Genomic DNA, 11,640 nt, shown 5'->3' on the forward strand with positions numbered 1-11,640 from the left:
TCTGATTTGTTATGTTTGGAGGGAGGACACAGGAATCTCCATTTCGAAAAGGAGTCCAAAGACCACCCTTTGAGAAGCGCGGTTGTAGGTATTCAGAAATAAGATAATCCTCGACATGAAAATTGCTGGGGGAGTCTTCAGTTTGAGTGTTGTGTTGCCTTGAGTTACGGAGCCCTTAAACAATGGGAAGTGAATAATGTGGAACATTCAATCAACACAGTTGTTCACTGCGATAAAATGTCAACATTTCAAGTCTTTTTTTTTTTTTCAAAAGACTTCTTAAGAATCCCTCTTTTCAGACACAATCCTGTTCAAAAGGAATTACAGCTGCTCCTACTTTTGTAACTAACACTTCCAAGTCTGTGTATAAAATATTTAAAAAGAACAAAGAGTGGCAACATCTATATTTGCAGTTGTGTAGAACAAATCCATTGCCTTCAAAATTATAAATCTGACTAATTAAAGCTAACCCAAAAAATCTACTGAATAAGAATGGAATTTTTAACCACAAATGGAAAAATCAATAGATTGGGACTACACAAAAATGGAAAAAATGGAAGCTCAAAAGCCATTACTAAATAAGAAAACCTAAGACACCAGCCACACGGGCTAGGGAAAATATTTGCAACAGACTCTAAAAAGTGATGATAGATTTGAAGTATTAAAAAGCTCACAAAAATCAAAATGGAAAATGGCTAAAGAACAGGAACAGGGATAAATACACAGGACACAAGTTCAAGAACCTGGTGAATACATATTTTGGAAGGTTCAATATTTAAAAATACCAGTGATAGGGACGTCTGGCTGGCTCAATCAGTCAAGCTCCTGTGCCTCTTAATTTCAGGGTCATGGGTTCAAGCCCCACATTGGACATACAGCATACTTAAAATCAAATAATAAAATAAAATACTGTGATATATATCATTTTTGTCCATGAAATTAAGAACTTTCAAATAATTATTTGGGAGAGACATCAGTGAAATGGACAGGCACCTTCAAATACTGCTGGTGGGCAGGTAAATTGATACAATCTTTCTTTAAACAATTTGAAAATTATTATCATGTATGTGTATATATATGTATTTTTATTTTTATTTATTTATTTGACAGATAGAGATCACAAGTAGGCAGAGAGGCAGGCAGAGAGAGAAAGAGAGAAGAGAAAGCAAGCTCCCTGCTGAGCAGAGTCTGATGTGGGGCTCGATCCCAGGACCCTGGGAACATGACCTGAGCTGAAGGCAGAGGCTTAACTCACTGAGCCACCCAGGCACCCCATATATTTTAAAGATTTTATTTATTTATTTGACAGAGAGACAGAGACAGAGAGAGGGAACACAAGCAGGAGGAATGGGAGAGGGAGAAGCAGGCTTCCTGCTGAGTATAGAGCAGGGCTCAATCCCAGGACCCTGAGATCATGACCTGAGCTGAAGGCAGAGGCTTAACCCACTGAGCCACCCAGGGGCCCCTGTATATATTTTTTAAAGTAAACTGTACCCCCAATGTGGGGCTCAAACTTATTACCCCAAGTTCAAGAGTGGCATGCTCTTCCCACTGAGCCAGCCAGACACCCCTCATGAGTGTTTTTAAAAAAAAAAAAATTCACACACTTAGACCAAGTAATTTCCTTTGTAGGATTCTAGTCTAATGAAGCAATCAGAAATTAAGACAAATATAAAGTCCAGAATTATTTTTAAGATGGAAAAATTGGAATCAAACTGAATGTCCAACAATAAAAGGATATTCTTTTTAATAAACAACGTATGGTACAGTCGTGACAAAATGTTATCTAACAGTTTGAAATGTTTTCAAATACTTAATGGTACTTGAAAATGTTTCAGATGTAAGGACACTTTGAAAACCCAAGATGTAGCACTTTATATCTAATAGAATCCTAATAAAAATATGTTATACACACATTAGAAACTGTAAATAAATACATCAAAATGCTAACATCTGTTATCTCTAGGGGTCGAGATTTTTATTCTTCTCTTTTCTGTCCTACCAATCTCTACAATGATCATATGTTATATTACAGTCAGAAACTATCAACAAATGGTATTTCAAAAGTCCTTCTGAGAGCATAACATAAAGAAGGAAAAGTTGTCAACTTAATGAATTTATAGTTTGCAAGTGACAGAGAACACTCACCACTTGTTTCTATAGAAGACACTGGAATCCTCTTATGGAATGTCAGTGACCTTATATTCTCAAGACAACTGCTTATCTGTCTCCCTAATTGAAAGACGGGGATATGGAGTAAAGACAACAGTCTCCGAGAACACATGTCTGAAGGGAGATAAGGCAAGTATCGGGATAAAGTAAAAGGAAAATTTTACTAACAATCCTTAGTCTAGCTACATTCTCATTTAAGACTCTGAGACTAAAAACGTTTCTCCTTGTACAATCTGATACATCAATTGATCAACATAACACCATTAATATTTATGAGGGTTTTTTTATTTTAATAGAAAAGGCTTTCCTTCAAAAATTTAAAATTGTAATCGTAAGGGAAATGTCTTACTCCTTTCTTGATGACACAGGCTAGACCAACTGAAGACCAGCTTTGCATGAGACAATACTAAGGAAACGTAGGCATCCATATTAATTTTGTATTGGTCACGGTCAACTTTGCATCAGTCAGCTTAAACAGACTCCTAAAGCAGCTAATTCTAGTGTACTACTTGTTAGCTGAATACCCACCCAGAACACAAATTTCTTCACATGAAAATCAGCACGGAAGATGATCCCTTCTTGGTTGCTGGGCAAACAAAATGAACTGGGGGTCACATTAGATAATCTGGAAGGGAGGTAGAACTAAAATTTTTCTCCTAGTTCCATGGGAGGTCATGACTTGAGCATTCCCAAAATTGAGCGGGCAATTAGACATGATGAGGTTAATTCTCTAATTAAAGCTCTATGTAAAAGGACAAGTTCAAAAAAAAACCAAGATATTTCACAGGTTGGTGCACTATCTCTAACTTATCACATCTCTCTGCCCAGGGCTAGACATGCCAACTAACACACTGGATAGCCACCATATACAATGGAATTTGGAAGATATTTTGAGGACTATGCTTCCAAATCACCCCTTCCTCCCAAACAGGCTGTGATGAAGCCAGATACACCGTCATTTGCCAGGACATTTACAGTACAGCTGCACTGAGGCACTGATTGGGAAAGAGAGCAAGGAGTTAGCTATTGAAACAGTAGCACAGATGAGTTTACCTAATTTAAACCTATCCTTCGGTACTAGCAAAAGAAAGCAGAAACTGAGAACATGGAAAGTCATATATTGAAAGGATCCTGTAGTGGGAGGAGTTCCTAAAGTAGGAGGAGGAGAGTTAATCAAATACAGAATAGGTAGGGGAGGGGGGCGCCTGGGTAGCTCAGTCCGTTAAGTGGTTAAGCGTCTTCCTTCCACTCAGGTCATGATCCCAGGGTCTTGGGATTGAGCCCATAATCATAACTGGGCTCCCAGCTCAGCGGGGAGCCTGCTTCTCCCTCTGTCACTCCCCTGTTTATGCTCTCTTGCTCTGTCAAATAAATAAATAGAATCTTAAAAAAAAAAATAGGAGGAAGAGCCCTAACGACAGATCTTGCCTACATTAATTCAACATTTATTAATTCAGGCACTGTGTCACTGCTATGAATACAAGGAAAGAGGGCTTCTCTTAGATTTCATGGTCTAGTGGGGAAAATATGTGATTTAAAAAGTATAGTCAAGGGGCACCTGGCTGGCTCAGTTGGTAGAGCATGCAACTCTTGATCTCAAGGTCATGAGTTCGAGCCCCATGTTGGGTGTAGAGATTACTTTAAAAAAAAAAAAAGGTATGGTCAAATCCTACATTCTAGAAAAGCTTTGACAGACAACTCAATCTCTTCATTTTTCAACAAACATTTAGTCGTTCTATCATATACTTGGAACTCAGAAAATAGAAACACAAAGCCCAATAAGGTAAAATCATGGCCCAAAAAGAGCTTCCTTAAACATAGTTGGGGAAATAAATAAAATACCAATGGCAACACAATGTTCTGAGAGGTAGGTGTAAGATGCTATGGAAATGTGGAGCTAGAACCATTTGGTCAGCCTGGAGGGGCTGGAGAAATCATCTCCAAAGACATGTCATTTGATGCGGGACTTAAATGGCTCCGGATTTAGCATTGTGCGGAAGTACAAATTCTCTGAATTTTCATAAGGCACATGGAGACTAAGTGATTTTTCTGAAGCCATACAGATAGTAAGAGGCAGATTCAAACCAAGTTCTGACTCTCTCCTAAGCACACATGTTTTCCATTCCACCCCTCAAACTGGATTGTATAGGTATACAGGCATATTTGGGAAATGATGAAATTTCTGGTTTGGCTAGGATATAAGAGAATGTGGGGAGGGGGTGGGAAGTGGCAGCAGAAAATTTGTGGAATGTTTCACTAATTTGCATGTTAAGGTTTACATATCTGATCATTTGCGTTTGATTTTAGAAAAGGAGAAATCATTCCTTTTTTATGCCTTTCCAAGAAGGTCCTGGAACAGGTACAATAATAACTTTTTAAAGTTTTTAGAAACTTATGACCCCACCATGTTAAGAGGGAAGAAAATCCAAGAAGGAATTAAAATTGACTCTCAGGGGAAAAAAAAAAAAAAAAAAAGACTCTCAGTGCAACCATTTTTTACTTGTAATTACTTTAAAATATCATGAATATTTGTCACTCAACTTTCCAGACAATATGCCAGAATTCAAGCAATGATAAGAGAATAGCTATCTGAAGCAAATATGGAGAGAAGTACCAAATAACCTTGACTTTGCATCACCACTGTATTGTGTTTATGTAGTTGCATATTTACATATCCCAAAAAACATTGCCAAGATCTGCATATACCTTGACACGTGTTTCTCAAAAAATTACATCTCATTAAACGATCTAAAAATAGGTTAAGTTGTGCTAGAAAATAAAAGAAAATGTTTGGCAACAAAGATTGAGTTGCTGATAATACTCTACATGTTAATTAATTGATTTTAAATAATTTTTTTTAAAGAAAGATTGAGTTGCTGAGTAGTGCAAACCTATAGTCACTTCACGAGACTTCTGTTTTGCCTTCAGGGCAATAATTGTATTGACCGATCTCAGGGGTCACAGAAAAGAATTGCACCCAGGGTTGAGGTTAAAGATGTTAAATTTACGTTTTTAGACATTAAATGTTTAAGCATATATTTCATATACTTCTATTTTATATAGAAGCATATGCTTTTGTGGAGCACCAAAGCATTATAATTAAAGGCCCTTTAATTGGAATAACCAAAAACAGAGAAATTAGCTCCGAGCACTGCACTTTCATTTTAGATAAAGTAATTGGAAAAATCCTACTAATAGTTAGATATTTCTTGTATTTATATAACATTTCATGTTTTCATACACATCATAAACATTGTTATAAATTATGCACCAGTTTCCTTTTTAGAAGCTGAAATTGTATTTCTAATTATTTACAAAATGCTATGAGACATTTGGGAAAAATGATACTACTACCGATAAGCACTCAATTAGCCTGATTTTCTGACCTGCACTTTGGAGGCTGAGCTGTTCCATCCTTCAGAGGATTTTCTTTTCTACACACACACACACACACACAAACTGGGTTGATATAAATATTAATGGCAGTATTGATTCACTTTTGAAAAATTTATATTTGATTCAAAATGGAAAATAAAGTATAGGAACGACCTTAATGTTCTGAGTCACTTCTGGTAAAAAGAATGATGTATATTACTATTTTAAATATCCCAAGATAAGTTTTATAGAAGAAAACATCTTGAACAAATGGTTTGAGTCTTGCACATCTATTCTGTGCACCTGGGGAGCTCCAACACATAATCATATGTCGCTGGCAGGTCGGAGAGACTGGTATTCATAGCTGGGTTGAAAGGAAGTAATTCCAATTTTTTTTTTTTTTTTTTTTTTTGCAATCTGTTACCTCTACCTCTCTCTTTGGGGTTTTCTGCTCTGCTAAAGCTGTACATTCTAATGACTCAGAATGATGATGCCCTTTTAATGAGTGGTACCTGCTTCAATCAAGGTAAAAAAAAAAAAAGAAAAGAAAAGAAAAGAAAGAAGGAAAGAAAGAAAGAAAGAAGAAATTGGGAAGAATGAAACAGAATCTCATTCACAGATTTGATGAAGACAAAGAGCTTCATTGTCCGTTTACAGAAGGGAAAGAATTTTGTATAGTCAACAGTAAGGTAGGGAAGAGAAGGGAACCAAGGCAGTAAACTAGATGAAGTCTTTCCATTGTGTGGCCAAATGACCTGACACACGACCTCTTTGCAGACACTGACTTGCTTCTAATGATGTAAATAATTCCCTCCAGCTTCCCAAGGAATAATGCAGTTCCTTCCACGCCTCTTAAAATCAGGGTAATTAATCAGAAGACTCAAATCGCAGTCCAAATTAGCTCTCTGCTTAGTTACTAGTCAGGTTTCCTTTACCTTACCTGGCCTTCTTGTCAAGTGCTCATCTCAGATGAGGTTTTTTCTTTTTTTTTTTTTTTAAGATTTTTATTTATTTATTTGACAGACAGATCACAAGTAGGCAGAGAGGCAGGCAGAGAGAGAGAGGAGGAAGCAGGTTCCCCACTGAACAGAGAGCCCGATGCGAGGCTCGATCCCAGGACCCTGGGATCATGACCTGAGCCAAAGGCAGAGGCTTAACCCACTGAGCCACCCAGGTGCCCCTCAGATGAGGTTCTTAAAGCTTGGATTTTGCATTTCTTTCGGTTGACAGAGTTCCTGGTCTCCGTCAGTCCTGGCCCTAGTTTTGCTCTGTAAGGTGCAAGGCTCTGGTGACGCACTTATACCCCACACGCTATTTGACTTTAGCCTCTACCCTCTGGTTGGCTTCCCTGGTCCAGGAAACTAGCAGCTGGAAGGGACCCCAGTCGGCTCTATGGCACAAGTTATGGCAATGCCTAACATATCTGCAAATCCACACTTAAAGAAAGAAAGAAAGAAAATTACTTAGAAAGAAAATTATAATCCTCAAAATGCCACCCTAGCTCTTTCATCGGGGCTGCGGATATGCCATCCAGACTCAGGAAGACCTGGAATCATTGGGGCCACGGGAACCAGGGTAGCCAGGAGGGGCACAGGAGCCACAGCCACTGCCCCATGGGCAAGCTCCGGAAGCACCCAGGAGGCTAGGGGGATGTTGGCAGCAAGTGTCACCCAGGATCAGCTTCCATAAATATCACCCAGGCTCCTCTGGCAAAGCTGGTCTGAGGTATCAAGACCACGTAAAGAGGAATGGGAGCTTCTGCCCTACCGTCAACCTTGATAAACTGTGGACCTTGGTCAGGGAGCAGACACGGGGAAATGCTGCCAAAACCACGACGGGGGCAGCTCCTATCACTGATGTGGTGCAATCGGGCTACTACAAAGTTTTGGGGAAGGGAAAGCTTCCCAAACAGCCTGTCATCGTGAAGGCCAAATTCTTCAGTAGACATGCTGAGAAAATACAGGGTCGGGGGGAGGAGTGGGGCCTGTGTCCTGGTAGCTTGAAGCTGAGTCAAGGTTGGAAGTTGGGCTGATGTTTAACAAACAGTTCCTGTGCTTTATTTCTTGGGATAAAGTAGCGAACATTGCCTGTAATTCTCTCTTCCCCACTCCTGTACCCCACTCCGCTCCTGTATTACAAGCCAAATGACCTTGTGTAAAAGTTTACTTACTCTGTAAGCCTTAGCTTTCTCATCTGAAAATGGGGATAATACTATGTCCATTGGTGGAATGAGGAAATATACATCAAGTTCTGAGTGCAAGTCCCGCCACATTGAAGAGCTCAATAAGGGATCACTGTAGATTTGTCCTTTTTTTCCCCCTTGGTACAATTTTGTCATTGTGATTATATTAAAATTTGAAAGCTGAAAAAGAAATGAGTAGAATATAACCATCTGCTTATTGCTTGGGATTAAAGATTGTGAAGACCTAAGATTGTAATGAGGGACGGGTGCTAATTTCTAAACATTTCCTATGTCCAGTTGCCAACCCTTCTTTTTTTTTTTTTCTTAAGATTTTATTCATTTACTTATTTGAGAGAGAGGGAGAGAATGAGCAGGAGGAGTAGAGGGAGAAGGACAAGCAGACTCCACACTGAGCGCAGAGCTGGACACAGGACTTGATCCCATGACCCTGAGATCACCATCTGAGTGGAAATCAAGAGTCAGAAGTTCAACCAACTAAGCCACCCAGGTGCCCCATAAATTAACTCTTACTTAAATATCCCTTTAAGAACACAAATTCATACAGATGCCAAATCCATATTGGAGGAAACACAGAAACCCAGACAGGGGTCTCCTGGCAAACCAGCCCAATCTACTGAAATAAAGTTTTATTGGCACACCAGCATGCCCATTTATTTACTGGTTGTGGCTCTTTTTCTACTACAACAGCAGAATCCGGTAGCTCCAACAAAGACTGTAGGAACTATATGCCAAAAGTATTTACTATCTGGTCCTTTATAGATAATGAATGTTTGTTGATACTTGAGCTACAATGTTCCTTAAGAGTTTGATCTCATTTCACATGATGTCCTTTCCGGAGGACTCCCACATATTTCAAACTTTTTTAAAAGCGTAGTTAAGTTTAGTTAATTATAGACCTAATTCCATCCCCATTCCATCCCCTAAATGAGATATATTTTCCTATAATGTTGCCTAGTGTGTGAACAGGAATGCTTCTCTGAATGGACAACTTGATATTCCGTTTACACCCTTGTCCAGGTGATCCTATGGCATTTATAAGAAAACAAACAGTGAATGCATTCTTGATTCTGAATCATCATAGATGTTTGCTGATTCAAAATGAAACTTCTGTGACACTTTCTAAGGAACCTCTTGGTTATTTAGACCAGATCTTCTAACTGCAATTTGTTATGAAAATCTTGGCACAATTTAAATCTTTAAACCAATACAGTCACATAATTAAACTTTTCTAAAAATATCAAAAGAAATACATCATCTTTCACTGTCTGAGTTCTGACTCTGGCTTATTTGGTTGGCTTAAAATGTGTTTGCAACATTGAAATCTCTTTTGTGGTATATCGAAGCACTTTGTCCTTCTTTCAATGACAGTGGCAAACAAGAGCTCACACTTGACCAGGACATCGAATCCTTTATATTCCAAAATACTTTTGATTTATGAGTGTAGCTTGTCTCTTGCAATACGGATCTATATAATAGTGTTTTTTGCTCTCACACATCATATCCTCGTTAATATGGTTTTCCTGTGTTGAAGCAGCTTAATTGTGTCAATTTCTTTTTTAATACTAGCTTTACTGAGATGTAATTCCAGTACCATTCAATTCTCCTGCTTAAATAGTACAGATCAATGGTTTTTAGTGTTATTTACAGAGTTGTACAACCATTATCACAATCTATTTTAGAACATTTTCATGAACGCAAGAAGGAACCCCATAGGCAGTAACTCCCCCATTTTCCTCCATGGATATCTCTATGAATGTTCCCTTCTTGTACATTTCATATAAATGGAATCACATAAGTATGTGGTCTTTTGTAACTGGATTCTTTCATTTACCATGTTCTCAAAGTTCATCCATCTTGCAACACTGTCAATCTCTTTTCAAAGTCACATTTTGCATACTTAGTAGACACAGACTCAAATATTTATAGCATTTTTTTAAAAAGATTTTATTTATTTATTTGACAGACAGAGATCACAAGTAGGCAGAGAGGCAGCAGAGAGAGAGGAGGAAGCAGGCTCCCCACTGAGCAGAGAGCCCGATGTGGGCTCCATCTTGACCTGAGCCGAAGGCAGAGGCTTTAACCCACTGAGCCACCCAGGCGCCCCTATTTACAGCATTTTAAAATCTGATTATATTCTCTCTCTCACATTCACACACACAGACACACAACCACACAAACAAATGTACACACGCACTCACACACAGAGACACTCCTAAATTCACCAAAATCTAGCCTAACAGTTGAGAATTAAACCACCAAACATAATAGGCTAGACAGGACTGTTTCTTGAGGATCCCGATTAGTGGTTTGGAAATCTATGGATATGAATTTTGAAATATGCTCTACAACTTATTCTGAAAGTCTGTAGTATATCTTTAACAGACCCTTCTCATAGGAAAACCTTCAGTATTTGAAATTATGTTCTGATGCAGGGTTAGGTTGAATATTTCATCCAAAAGAATGCTCTTATAACCCAGAGATGCAAAATAGTGAAGTCAAGATATGTACAGGAGCTAGTGTACCCACCTACCCTGCCCCGTAATTTACAGGCATGTTCGTTTTTCCTCCAGAACTAAACTGTGACATGTGCTAATTAGTTATGTAAACTTCACAGGAGGGACTAACAGGGCATTATCTAAAATGTCAAAATTGCTGTAACCAAAGTCAAGATCTGGGATGCCTGGGTGGCTCAGTGGGTTAAAGCCTCTGCCTTTGGCTCAGGTCATGCTCTCAGGGTCCTGGAATCAAGCCCCGCATCAGGCTCTCTGCTCAGCAGGGGGTCTGATTTCCTTCCTTTGTCTTTGCCTGCCTCTCTGCCTACTTGTGATCTCTGTCAAATAAGTAAATAAAATCCTTTTTTTAAAAAAGGCAAGATCTTCTGTAATTTGCAATTTTGATCATTATAAAACAAGATTCAGAAGTCTGTCTCTAAAGGAAATATAACAAATATTTTATCTTTGAAGTGGATTAAATAGATGAGATGTCAAGCCACCCTTTTTCCTGATTTAACTGACTGATTTTCCTGATTTAACTGATGTTATCACTGGACCTTTAAAACAGGCAAATTCAAAGCTTTTGTTTTGCAGATGGCGAAGTGGAAACCTATAAAGGAAGCCCAATCCCAGAAACTCACCCAAAGCTGTCCTTTTGCATTTCTCCTAGAAGTGGAATGCCTTTCATTTCCACTCAGACTTATCAAGTCTTATGCATCTTTTAAAACCAAACTCAAGTCCCATTGCACCAAAGATGCCTTTCGGACTGTTTCGGCCTAATCATTCCCATTTTCTCCAGAATTCCTACAGCATCGCTTGTATATTCTATCTTGCATTATTGTCTCAGTATTTCATCTACATTGGTTTTGCTATTGATTTCTTTGACTATTAATTCCAGGTGTGTTGGACCATACTTTTTCTGTGTTGCTTATAATATTTAATTGACTTTTTCTGTGTTGCTTATAATTTTTAATTGAGCGGAGAGGGGCAGGGGGAGAGAGAAACTTAAGCAGACTCTGCACTGAGTGTGGAGTCCAAAGTGGGGCTGGGGATCCCAGGACCCTGAGATCATGACCTGAGCGAAAACCAAGAGTCAGATGCTTAACCGACTGCGTCACCCCGACGCCCCATAAAATTTAATTCAATGCCAAGAACATAATAGTCATTTAAAAGAATATTGTCCATTAATGATATATTTGACAGGAAACCTGAAGGTAACAGTTTAATTCTGAGCATTTCCAAGGATGGATAGTGACCGTTATTGGGTCTACATAATAGAAGGTTAAAGTTGATCAAATATATCCTAATCCTAGTAAAGACATTTCATTTGACTTTTTTGGTCTTTTGTTCTTCTTTTTAACAAGTGAAAATGTGTAAACACTCTTGGACATGTCACAA

The 11,640-nt window shown here is 38.6% G+C and overlaps 1 non-coding gene and 1 pseudogene across 1 annotated transcript; both read left to right on the forward strand.

Moving 5' to 3' along the window:
* Positions 1-3,728: 3,728 nt before the first annotated feature.
* On the forward strand, positions 3,729-3,801 carry TRNAK-CUU. The gene has a single exon. It is a non-coding gene; the product is annotated as a tRNA-Lys (tRNA).
* A 3,269-nt stretch (positions 3,802-7,070) lies between these two features.
* Positions 7,071-7,550, forward strand: LOC116582334 (annotated as a pseudogene).
* The last annotated feature ends 4,090 nt before the right edge of the window (positions 7,551-11,640 follow it).

The sequence above is a fragment of the Mustela erminea genome, chromosome X (genome assembly GCF_009829155.1).
Source record: "Mustela erminea isolate mMusErm1 chromosome X, mMusErm1.Pri, whole genome shotgun sequence".
NCBI lineage: Eukaryota > Metazoa > Chordata > Mammalia > Carnivora > Mustelidae > Mustela > Mustela erminea.